Source organism: Leptinotarsa decemlineata, unplaced genomic scaffold (assembly GCF_025532065.1).
Source record: "Leptinotarsa decemlineata unplaced genomic scaffold, Ldec_3_MD MMD2_tig00000157_RagTag_RagTag, whole genome shotgun sequence".
NCBI lineage: Eukaryota > Metazoa > Arthropoda > Insecta > Coleoptera > Chrysomelidae > Leptinotarsa > Leptinotarsa decemlineata.
Window position 1 is genome coordinate 1,713,505 of NW_027412543.1, and position 12,736 is coordinate 1,726,240.

The 12,736-nt window shown below is 34.4% G+C and overlaps 1 long non-coding RNA gene across 1 annotated transcript; it reads right to left on the reverse strand.

The window, feature by feature from the left end:
* Positions 1-6,739: 6,739 nt before the first annotated feature.
* Positions 6,740-9,042, reverse strand: LOC141481323 (uncharacterized). Its single transcript, XR_012464892.1, has 3 exons — positions 8,882-9,042; positions 8,621-8,787; positions 6,740-7,521 (listed from the first exon to the last, which is right to left on the reverse strand). It is a non-coding gene; the product is annotated as an uncharacterized lncRNA (long non-coding RNA).
* Positions 9,043-12,736: the final 3,694 nt, after the last annotated feature.

A 12,736-nucleotide genomic window follows, 5' to 3' on the forward strand; every position in this document is an offset into this window, starting at 1 on the left:
GAAGAAGAATTTGAAACATTCGAATGTTGAGTTTCATGAGATTCAGATAACTGATCAACACGAAACGTGATTATTCCACACGTATTATGTACATACAAAATATGGAATGAATTCGATATTTCATAGTAGAGTAGCTTGTTAGTTTAAAAACACCACGAATCTACAGAACTTGATATTTCTTTTGAAAAAATATCTGCTATCACAATTGTGACTTAAACTTCCATATAGGTACTGAACTTTTTGTTTACGACTTCATTTTAGCATACTTTGTATTATTCCTGTTATAAATGTTGTTGAATCAACGTTATCATTATTATTTCTGCTTTGATAATTATTCATTTCAAATAATGGTGGACGAGCGGGTTTGATGTCGTCGAGTGAAACTACATTTTTATCAAGACTCGTTGCTCCAATCGACTTTCCACACGAGTACTTTTATTCATAAAATTGTCCAAGTAACCTTAATTCGTTGAAAAATATTGAAAAATATCTGTCATTTCAAAGTTTTGGGGTGTGGACCATCGGGGGTAGTCCGTTCCTGACTTTGTAGCAAAACAACTGACTCCTGCATGAAAGCTCATCAAAGAAATTCATTTGTTTAGTCAATTACCAAAATTTGGATGATTTTGAATATTCACTTGAAAAGTTATCAAAGAAAAACATTTTTCATTTTGTAACTTCGAAGGCCCGTTACTTGGTAACGAAGGATTTTAGGAAAATAAGTTATATGAAGTACTGGTGATATTTTGAACCCATCTATACATTCCCGAGAGGAAAAGAGGAAGTCCAGGGACACCCTGTATAGTATCAGAAAATATGACAAAATTTCATATAATCTTAAAGAAACCAATTGGTTGACTATGGAAAATACACGTGTTTTACACTCGGCTACCCTCTTTTATAAAATATTGATTAACAGGAGAGGAGGGAATCCAATTTTCCCAACCCCACCAGCAAAATTTCCCAACTTTCCAAAAAATGAATGCCAAGGGTTAGGTTATTACTATAATATAATAATTTTCTTACTTAGCTATCCAAAGATTGGCTGAATGCTTATGCATTATGCACAAACAAAAATAAATTTTGGTAAATATGAAAATAATAATGGGAATTATTCTATTTTGGACCAAGGTCGTTGGTATTCCACCATATCCACCATGTATAGGTATATTCAATACAAATGAAAGGAAACAACACCCAAATCATATTATGTTTATTGTTTTCTACTATTATTTTTTCTATCTTCACGACCCGAAATTTCCCAACTTTTCAAAGTCGAAAAAATAGCGTAATATTGAGAATTTTGTAAAATGATCGAGGCCGGGGAATAGTTACTACTATAATAGTAAATAGGCTGCAGGAATTCTAAAAGTGTTCTTATGGAGATTAACATGGGAAAACGGCTAAGGTCCATTCTGGCGTTTTTGGTTCCTTTCAAGGTTACGCGTACGGCAGAGAATCGACCAGCGTTATCGCGATTTGGAAGATAACGATTCGAGTGCATTTGGAATGAGAACAAATACAAGGTATTGAAGAAAAAAAAACATGGTTGCCAGCGTTAAAGAAAAAAACATGGCGGCAATGTAACGGGCGTTGAGTGGAGTATACAGGGGTGCGTGAATATATATAATTGAAGGAACATGACAGTTTAACGGGAATGTTATACTTCAACGCGCGATCCCTTGATGTGTGTACAGGTTATCTCAAAATACATCATTTAACAAAAAAACATGGTAGCAGACATTGAGCGGAATATATATAGTTACTACTATAATATATTGATTTTTTTTTCTCAGATATCCAAAGATTGTTTGCTGAATTGAATAAACATCAGACTTTTCAGTTTGTAAGCGTAATGTGAATTACGGGTAACCTAAGACTACGTTTCTAAAATAATTTATTATTTTCTAGTCAAAAGCGGCAATTAGTTACTACAACCTCATTAATGATAACACTTAAATGAAACGTTATTGAGACTGTTGCAAAGACTCAAAATAAATAGGTACATTTTTAAAACTTTGCATTTTAATTTACTACCTCGCATTCACAGAACTTCCAGAACAAAAATGACTTATTATTTATTATGTCAACAGAATGTTCTCCAATATGCATCATAAACAGACTTATAAGATAATTTTGCAATGGTGACTTAATTTGAAACTAGTATTGAGCGCTTTTTTGCTAGGAGAGGAAAGTCTCTTGAATTATTTTCTGACAACGGCACTAATTTTGTCGGCGCTGACTGTGAGCTGCAAACCTTATTCAATTCAGCTGTTACTTGGTCACAGTGTACTCAAAAGGCTAACCTATAAATCTGCTAAAATTCGATATAATGGTGTCGGAACACAGAAGAGTTATATTGAGATGCATTCAATACTATAATTTTTTGAAGACTTTCTTGCTCATTTACCACAAACTGTATTTTTTGAAATCAATCACTTTCATTCTTAGGGTGCGATTTCTTGAAATTATTTTCCATGCGTCAAAGTATGTCTTCTCACATGGTCCCTTTTGCTGTAACCTTTACCGCAAATGGGGCAATAGTGCGGTTTGGTATCTGTATGATGATACAAGTGCCCGGTGACATCGCATTTGTAATTAATCGTTTCATAACAATGCACACATTTGAAGGGTTTGTCTCTCCAGTGCCTTTCGACATGTTTCTGCAAGACCTCCTCGCTGCTGAATCTTTTGCCGCACTTAACACACCTGAAGAGTTTGTCACCATCATGTATCGATTTTCTATGCTGTCTGAGGTAACATTGCTTAGAGAAATACATGTTACATTGATCGCATTCATGTTTACACGTTCCAGAACCGCTGTCTCCTTCGAGTCTGTTTCCAGTTGTTTCAAGGCCGAAGCCTCGCTGGTGAGTCAGCTGCATATCCCTCTGCGATCCACCTGAATCTCCAATGGAAGATGACATTCCCCGCATATCTCCATTAAGATGTGAGTGCTTTGCTGCTCCGTTGCTATTTGTCGTCTGATGTGAGTTGGTACTATTCTTCAAAACCATATTTTTATGAATTGCAGAATTATAATGCCGTTTCAAAAAGCCTAGAGAGGCAAAATGTCTTTTACAATCAAGACAATTATAGGATATCTGTCCCTCCATAGTAATGGATATGTTGGTAAATTCTCGCAATGTCATAGGATATGAAGCATTGAAATCATTTGAAGGCTCCAGATGTAGCGATTGTGATGGTGTTTGGCTTATACGGAAATCGATCCCCGGTTGATGACTCCCTTGGGTTTTTTCAAACACAATTTCCGACGTTGACATCGCTTCATCAGTATATTTCGCTCCCTGTTCCACATACTGTTCTGGTTCCTTCGCCGAAATACCGTTTTCTACTGCTGCTGATTGCCTGTCTTGGTTTGACAGGTTCAAGTCTTCAGAAAGTAAAGAACCAGTAGAAGGATCACTGTTCAGAAATGCAACTGCATCCGAACTTGTTGCGAACCCATTCTCAAAGAAAACGTAATTTTCCAAATTATCTAGAATGTTTTCATTGTTATTCTCCATTGAAAGATTGTGCGATTTTCAGAATGAAAACTATATCAAATACTAGAAACTAGTCCACAAGCAGTTCAAAAATGAAATGTGTTTCTCGTAGTCATTCGTTATTAGATATACTGAATAGAAACGTTTTTATGCTATTCAAAGCATAACTGTCGCTAAGCACCAACTATGTGATATGCTCAGATGGATATCATAGAATTTTAATACCCATTTTCTGAAATAGTCGTCCGTCCGCATATCAAATTCATTGTATGTCGTTGATAAGATAATGATAATGTAAATATAATGATAACTTGGTAATTCAGATCAGAAAGCAGGTACATGAAATTTCAAATTTACTTACAGAATGTAAAGATTTCTCATTTGGCCAGTTCTAGAAATGACAATGTTTATTTGATATTATCAGAATAATTATATAACTCATATACAATGACATTATATGTTTTATTTTATCTAGTTTTAATAGGTAAGTTATGTATCTATATGGCATATCGGATATAGGCTACAAATACGACGATATCTATACAATATAAATTATTTTGAGGTTGTCAAAAATACATTATTATCTTAAATATATCTGAAGTTATTTATATTTTCTTTTGTGATGGAAAGTTAAAAATAATTTTATAATTGAAAAGTCACCTATCGTTGAAAATGTCAAAGCTAATATTGGCGTTCTGGCTTCAATATTTCTAATTCTGAATGTGTCACAATAATATTTTATTGAGAGAGCTTTCTGCAATAGGTATTCAATTTCCTGAGACATACAGAGTGAAAATGTTCACATTGCTCAATATAATGGTGAACAAAGATAACTTTCATTTAGCTAATCCCTGAGAGAACTTTCAGATAATCCTTTTAATTTACTACCTCAGAGAGGTACTGAATTGTGTCATCGTTTCACACATGTAAATATCAATGATGGTTAGAATTCCGAGATGAAATGGAAATGAAAATTCATGAGAAAGCAACTGCCAGTAAATTAAACATTCAGAATTTGACTATTGCTAAAGCCATCTTTCTGTCGCAAAGTAATGTTGCCGAAAGGACATATAAGAAAGTAATAACATAATTGATTAGAATATCTATTGAATTGATATTGATGAAAAATTTCGTATATTTCTCTAATAATTGTTGAAATAGTTGAATGTCTATTTGCGAAAAGATTAAAATTTCGAAATTTGTTATGAAATCCGTTCGAATCGTCTTCAAATTCTCCACACGAAACATTTTTTTGAATTTTGGGATAGTCAACAAAATTCTTTGATTGATTCAAATTTGTGAACCTATCTTTCATGTAATACAAAAATTATAATAGATTCAGTAGGAAGATAGGGACAACGCGTACGGCAGCTCTTCGTAGGTATGCACTATGGATTTCGTTCAAAAAAACCTTTTTTGTATTCTCAAATCTCAGCAAGTGAATATTTTGTTTTATAAATATCTAACTTGAGCGCCACACAGTCCATAAAATGAATGATCATTGATATGGTCGACTGTGAAACCAAATCTAATCAAATTCAGTTCTTTAAGCCACGGGAATGAAATGAAACTATAAAAAATCAGATATTCTGAAGCTACTTGACATTCACAAAATACTGGCCGATGAATTGAATAAGGGTAGAAATCGAAATCTGAATGAGCTCCAAGTTTGCCATTTAATCATATGTGAAACACATTGTAATAACTCAATAATGATCGTAGGTGAAAGTACACTTTCATTTACCTAAGGATAGTCCAGGTAAAAATATCAGGAAAAGTATTACTTATAAGATTCATGTCATAAAATAATAATCAATAGGAATGGTGTTGAAAATTACCTCACCAGAATATACCCAGTTCAGGTTCACATTATGAATGGATCAACTCAAAATTCAATAATTGTATCATGTTAATAAAACAGTATTTCTAATGCAAAAAGTAATTATTTTCGGAAAAATTAGTCAAGTGTAAGTATAATATTTGCCTGTTAGTTTATCATCGAGCTGTAGCTGCAGTTTTCTTCGACCAGAAACGGGACAGACTTGGAGCACGTACTTTTCTAATTTCAAAATGGACTTTGACTATCATGGGGATATGGATAATCACATTCATCGAACTTGATGAATGAAAATTCCATCATTTGGTGAATTGACTGAAAATATATTTCGTGAGGCAATCAGAGATAGAAGTCCTTGTTCTTCCCTCTTCAATGATTCCAAACAAATTCTGTAGAAGCTCTTCTGCAGAAACACTATTCTAAAAAGTCTCCAATACTAAAACCCTGAAAAAACAATTTCCATAATGAAAATTCATTCAAAAGTTCGAATCACTAAAAGGTGAATCTCATATGCAAATGAAAGGATCGACATGAATTTTCATACCTCCTTAATCGAAGGGTCCGTTAACCAAAAAAATCACGAATAACGTTTTCAAGGAAATGGCGTCGCTCATTCTGGAAAAGTGGTTGTGACCCAGTAGAATCCTCAGGAAGTGCAACCTTTTGTGGAACTCTCAAAATCTATATATGGCCAAAATGGCGCATTATCTGAAATTACTATCCCTGAATTTAAAGCCGTAGCAAATAATCCCGTTACTTGTTACGTTTCATTGAAAGGGTTTCCATTAGTAGAATGTTTCAGTTCTTTTCGTGAACTTAAATGTGTGGTTGCTTATCTATTGCGTTTTGTACACAATACAAAACATAAAACCCTCAAATACTCAGGAGCTTTGAGTCCATCAGAGATTTCTGCAGCTCACAACGTCATTATGCGACTCACACAATCGTCACTCTTTCTGAAAGAAATCAATTGCCTGAAGAAAAATGAATCTCTACCGAACTTTAGCAAATTAATCCCTTCAAGTCCATATTTGGATGATCAAGGAATATTGAGTGTAAGCGGTAGACTTCATCGGTCCTTCTCACCTTTAGATCAGTTTCACTTCATAGTTTTGCCTGCTAATCACCATATCACTCGGCTTATCATCCGCGAGGGACATATGCGACTCATGCATACTGGGGTTCAGACAACCTTGTATTCAGTTCGCCAAAATTATTGGCCGCTTGACGGGCGAAATGGCGTAAGAAAGGTTATTCACGGTTGCCTTCCCTATTTTCGTGCTAAACCTCGTCTAGCTGATCATGAGCCAGGTCCTCTACCTGATTACCGCGTTGTGCCTTCGCGACTTCTTTTGAAAACGGGTGTCGACTACTGTGGCCCATTATACATCAAAGAAAAGCGATTCCGTAATCTGAATAAATTCAAGGTCTACGTTGCAGTTTATACTTGCATGGTCACTAAAGTTATCCATTTAGATCTTGTTTCCGATCTTACTACGGAAGCTTTCTCAACTAGTATTGAGCGCTTTTTTTCTATGAGAGGAAAGTCACTTGAATTATTTTCTGACAACGGGACTAACTTTGTCGGCGCTGACCATGAGCTGCAAGCCTTATTCAATTCAGCTAATTGTCAAACCGCTATAAAACAACATTTTGATAATGAAAGAATCACTTGCTATTTCATATCACCCCGAGCTCCACATTTTGAAGGACTTTGGTAAGCTGCAGTCATATTATTTGAAAAACATTCACATACATACGTTGCTTACATATAAACAATTAGAAACATATATAATTGAGATCGCAACACTATTGAACTCTCGTCCTTTATCTCCTTCATCCTCGGATCCAAATGACCTTTTGCCTTTGACTGCCTACCATTTTCCCACTGGTGCTCCATTGACAAGCTGTCCAGAGGTTGACTTCACTAACACTCCATGTAACCGATTGTCTGCCTGGCAACATGCGCAGAAATTAAAGCAGCACTTTTGGGATCGCTAGCATAAGAAATATCTAAATAACCTTATTAGCTCGCATCAACGTTGTTGATCAACTAGCAGGATTCAAGTTGAAGATATAGTTCTGATCCATGAAGACAATATACCCCCACTTGTTTGGTCCATGAAAAGAATCACCGCAATCCATCCAGGAGAAGACGGCATTGTGCGTGTAGTGACTCTAAAAACCAAAAGTGGTGAGTACAAAGGCTGTACTAAGAAACTCTGCCCTCCACCCTTCAATCAACTGCTCTATTTCATTTTATTCAACTTGGACAGTTCAAGGGTGGCGGCTTGTTCGGTCTCAAAATTTTACTATCGAAATTATTATGTTTTTCAAGTGAATCCTAATTTTTTAGTATTTAGCCTAGATTTGCCAGCTCTAAAATTTGTACAACAAAACAGAATGTATTATGGCATTATTTTTATTTGATGTATTGTTAACTAATCTTGTATAAGTTATTTAAGTTTTCATTATTCATAATCTGGGTTTCCCAGTTGATCTTAAATTAACGGGTCTTTCTAATCCACTTATGCTCATAAAATTAAATATTCCCAAATATCTTTTCTCAAGCAACCCGTACATTTATAATTACTTAATTATTCCTTGTATCCCTTATCTTGGGAATAACCCGCCATTATGATCTCTCCTACCTATGGTAATCCAAACCTTTGTTTATCCCTCCAAAGACCAATCTGACCCTTCTCTTAAATACCTACCGATATGAAACATTGCATTTGTGTAAAATTCATTTCATTACGTTTCAAACTTCGTGACAGTACGGTTAAAATTAAATCTTGTCTTGTCTTTCTTTGACGGATCAGTAGGTACAATACTCTCAAATAATAAATACTGAAACAGTAAATGTGTACACATATTTGAATTTTGTTCAATAAGTCTATGTCATTGAGATAACCAATCAGATTTCTTGAGGTGAATTCTGTTCCGAGGAGAACTCCAATGTCATTCGGAAACTGATGATTTTCAATGCAAATATACACCAGAGAAAAATAAAATTCAAGATTGGGGGTAATGTGTTTCATGGAGTGATTGTGAAAAATGAGCGAGCTACAGTTAAAATTAAAAAAATCAACTGTCATTCGAAACAACGAATTTAAAACACATATTTTGCAAGTACTAAACATATAAAAAATATTGAAAACACTTCTTTATGCGGATCATATCTATGAATGAAAAACTTTTTGAGTCGAACAAAAAATATAGTATACAACCACAAACTCTATACATATATTGAATAAAGAAAAAATGCAGTACTAACCTTTATTTCGTACAATTTCAAATGAAACAAAACGCCAGCGTATTTTCCTGATACAAATTTCTTCTAAATGGGGGTGATACCTCTCCGTCACTCGGTGTGGTAACAAATTGTTGTTGTTGTTAATTGGTTCCCTCTTCACGACTGAATTTGAAGTTCAGGAAATCCACCTGCGAGAAACCAAAAATAAAAAAACAATGTTTCAAATTATACGAACACTATCTCAATAAACGACAACATGAATGAAAGTTATTCGTAACTCACTATGCGTTTTATTCAACTAGAAAGCTGGTTACAAAATGAGCTTCTGTTTACTACATAATAAATGTGTATATAGACAAGATATGGCATTGTCAAAGGCAACTGGATAAAATAAGAGAAAATTTCTTATTCAGCTTGGATGATTCTAACATCAAAACGAATTGTACGATACAATAATTACTGTAAGAGATTAGCGGTTCTTATCTTTTATTCATTATTGAAGATTGAGAAATATCAGTAATTGTTATTTCTTATCTTCTGATGTATGTAGGATAAAAATAGTTGTCCAGGGTTGTCTTGAGGAATACGTAAATAACTCTGAACCGTTTTGTATTACAAAATAATTGAAAAAAACGTTAATCCTCAAAAACTATGTATAGAAAAACACTCAAGTATATTGTTCTGAGAAAAACTTTGAAAAATTAATGATAATTCAACAACAACTCTCACGACCTTTGAATCAAATTACATTTGAATGAATTTTTTGTGGAAAAGTCAAAAACGAATGAAAAATCTTGCAATGAAAATCCATAAAGTGAACATGAAAAACACTTACTTTCAGATAAAATCGTTGCACTTGTCACTAGTATCACTGATACAACTAACTCATCATTTCGCCCCGCAGGAGGTATTTATAGGAATATAAGTGATGACATATTTCAAAATCGAACGAAGAGCCTTTGTTCCGTCGCTTTGAGAACTGCATATCTCTGTGTGCTGATTCAGCATTCACAGTGATCAATGCCACCTTGGATAAGAATAGGAAAATAGGTGATGACATATTATGCAATCAAATAAAGGGCCTTTGTTTCGTCACTTTGAGCCACGTGTCTGGCTTTATCGATAAGTGATAGTGATAATGCTGCATACCTATATTATATGTTTCTATCAACTTGAAATGAAACAACATTTACTCAATAAAAATATTAATTTTTTTTATTCAATTTCATAATTGTTGTACAACTCTAATCAAAAATTTTTCTCTAGCCTTGTTGCGTTTTCTGGAACAAATTCAACAGTGTTTTTTTTAAATGACGAAGATCTTGAAATATCTTTTTCAATTCACATTTGAATGGTGTATTCTTTGGTATTGCGCCTGCGCAAATACCCTCATCGACTGATGTCGAACTAATCGATTTCCATTGTTTACACTAGCCTTCACGCAAATTTCCTTAGAATTTCACCCACATTCGGTACGTTTACATATTGAACAGAAATTATATTCTACATATACATATTCTACACTCTGAGGCTGGACCACTTTGTCTTGAATGTGTAAATCATACAACTGCTTGAGAACCATTTTCTTCTTCTCATATAATTGAATATCATTACTCATTTGTTGGACACGTCTCTCAAATTCCTCTACTTTACGTCTGTATTCTCTAAATGTCATTATAATACTGATTTTTGTTTACCAACGACGTACGGAACATCGTTTTCCTTCGAAACTATGCAAAACAACGTATATTGAAATGTCATTGTCGAATACTTCGCTCCCCCATCATCCATAGATATTCTAATAAGTCCGCTCACTCTCAGCAGCGACCCAAATCATCACCCTCCGTCCTCGCGCGTCCCTTGCCTGGCCGGTCGGTCGTCAGTGCCCGTCTGACGGGGGAGCCAGTTTAACAGAGTGTCTCTGATTGAACAGTTCGCATCGTTCCGGTCAGTTATACTTAGTGCGTAAAATAAACATTTTATTGGAACTTTTATTCTTGTAGTTATTTGAACATTTTTTATTGTTGTGACGACTTCTCACCGTACCTTTTGCAGTGTGGATTCTTGTGATAGTTTACGTGAAAATATTTTATTTTTTCGATTCCCCAAAGATAACAAGGTAATAAATTCATCAAATACATAATGTCAGTTATAGGTCAAAAATGTTTCGGTAGTAATGTGATTTAGATACTATTTATAACTAATGTTCAAACTATATTTCGCAGGTGTCAGCAGTGGAAAAAAGCATTTGGTTTTGTTGGAGACCACAAATATGCTAACTTAACACCTGAGCAAGCCTACATTAGAATACGAGTTTGTAGAAAACATTTTGACGATGAATCCTTCACTTCCTCTGCCCTTAAAGTTTCCAACAAAATTGGACGGTAAGAAATTTTCCACTTCACAAGCATGGAATATTTTTTTGAATGAGTTATTTTCAGGTAATGATCAAAACAATGACAATCCAGGTCCCTCCAGCGTATTAGCTCCTTCAAAATTAGATGCGTGTACACAAACAGATACATGTCAGGAAGTTGAACAAGGTAAATGCCAAAGCTCTATGATGATGAACATAATCACTCATTCATATTACAAATGTTTTTTAGAATTAATTCCCAACAAAGAAACTGATTATGTACTACAATCCAATAAATCAGTCCAAAGTGGGTTATCTCAAGAATTCGTGGAAGGTAAAAATACAATTTTTTTGGCTTTCTTCTTCTCCAAATCAAAAAAAAAAGAAAAACAACTTCCATGAAAGAAGTAAAATCAAAAAAAAATTACAAACACTCTCTGTTGATAGGTTCGTGTATATCATTCAAAGACGTTTGAATCATTAACAAAAGGGAATAAAGAGTCCATCTATTTTTTTGATTTGGGAGAAGAAGAAAACCAAAAAATTGTTCCTCAAACTTCATTCTCTCCACAAAAAGACCTAATTCCTCAGTAAAAATACACTAATTGGTACTTGAATCTAACTTAAAATTCTTTCTATTTATTCCTTGAATCACTTCTAATATGTGCTAATTTCTTTATAGATGTATCGTGTCAAACTTCTTCCCAATTATCTGATAGCAGTCCCAGAAAGCAAGGACTCAGGAGAAGAATTAAGGAGCTGCAAAGCGAGCTCAAATCTTCGAAAAGGCGCAAAACGGTAACACGAGAAGATGTTGAACAATTTTTGGACGAGCAGTACCCACAGGAGGTCACTATGTTGATGAAAAATCAACTGACATTACTCGACAAAAATCCCAAAGGAGCCAGGTACTCTAAAGAAGTCAAGCATTTTGCTTTGAGCTTATTTTTATTAGGACCAAAAGCATACAAGAAATTATCTAAAGTTATGAGATTGCCATCTCTCTCTACTCTGAGAAAGCTGACTGAACATTGGAAAATTACCCCAGGATTCAATGAATTCATTTTTAAAATTTTGGAATTAAGAGTACCTTTGATGTCCGGTAAAGGTAAGGATTGTATTTTATGCATTGACGAAATGTCAATCAAATCAAATTTATTTTATAATGTGTCAAGAGACGTCGTCGTAGGCTTTGAGGATTTACAAAACAAAAGATCTACCAACATAGCTACCTCGGCATTAGTGACTATGGTAAGAGGGATTTCTCATAATTGGAAACAACCTATTTCATATTTCTTTACAAAAAATTCTGTAAATGCTGAGGATTTGAAAGAAATAATTGTCGAGAGTATCCGCAAACTTAGGGACATTGAACTGAATGTTCTTGCAGTCACTTCCGATCAAGGCCCAAATTTTTATAAATTAGTTAAAAATTGTTTGAGAGTAACTTTTGAAAAACCTTATTTTGTCGTGGACGAGTCCAATATTTTTTATTTATTCGATGTTCCACATTTACTCAAGTCAACAAGGAATAACTTTTTCTCCTATAACTTTTGTCTTGTTGATGGTGTTACGACAAAATCTTACTTAGAAATGATGTACACCTTTGATAAGGCAAAACAATATAGGTTGGCGCCAAGGCTGAGTGACGAACATCTTAATCCGAATAATTTCAAAAAAATGAAGGTTGAATTGGCTTCTCAAGTATTCAGTCACTCTGTGGCCGTTGCTATGCATACTTATATAGACTTTGGAAAAATACCGGAAGAAGCCAAAGTAAC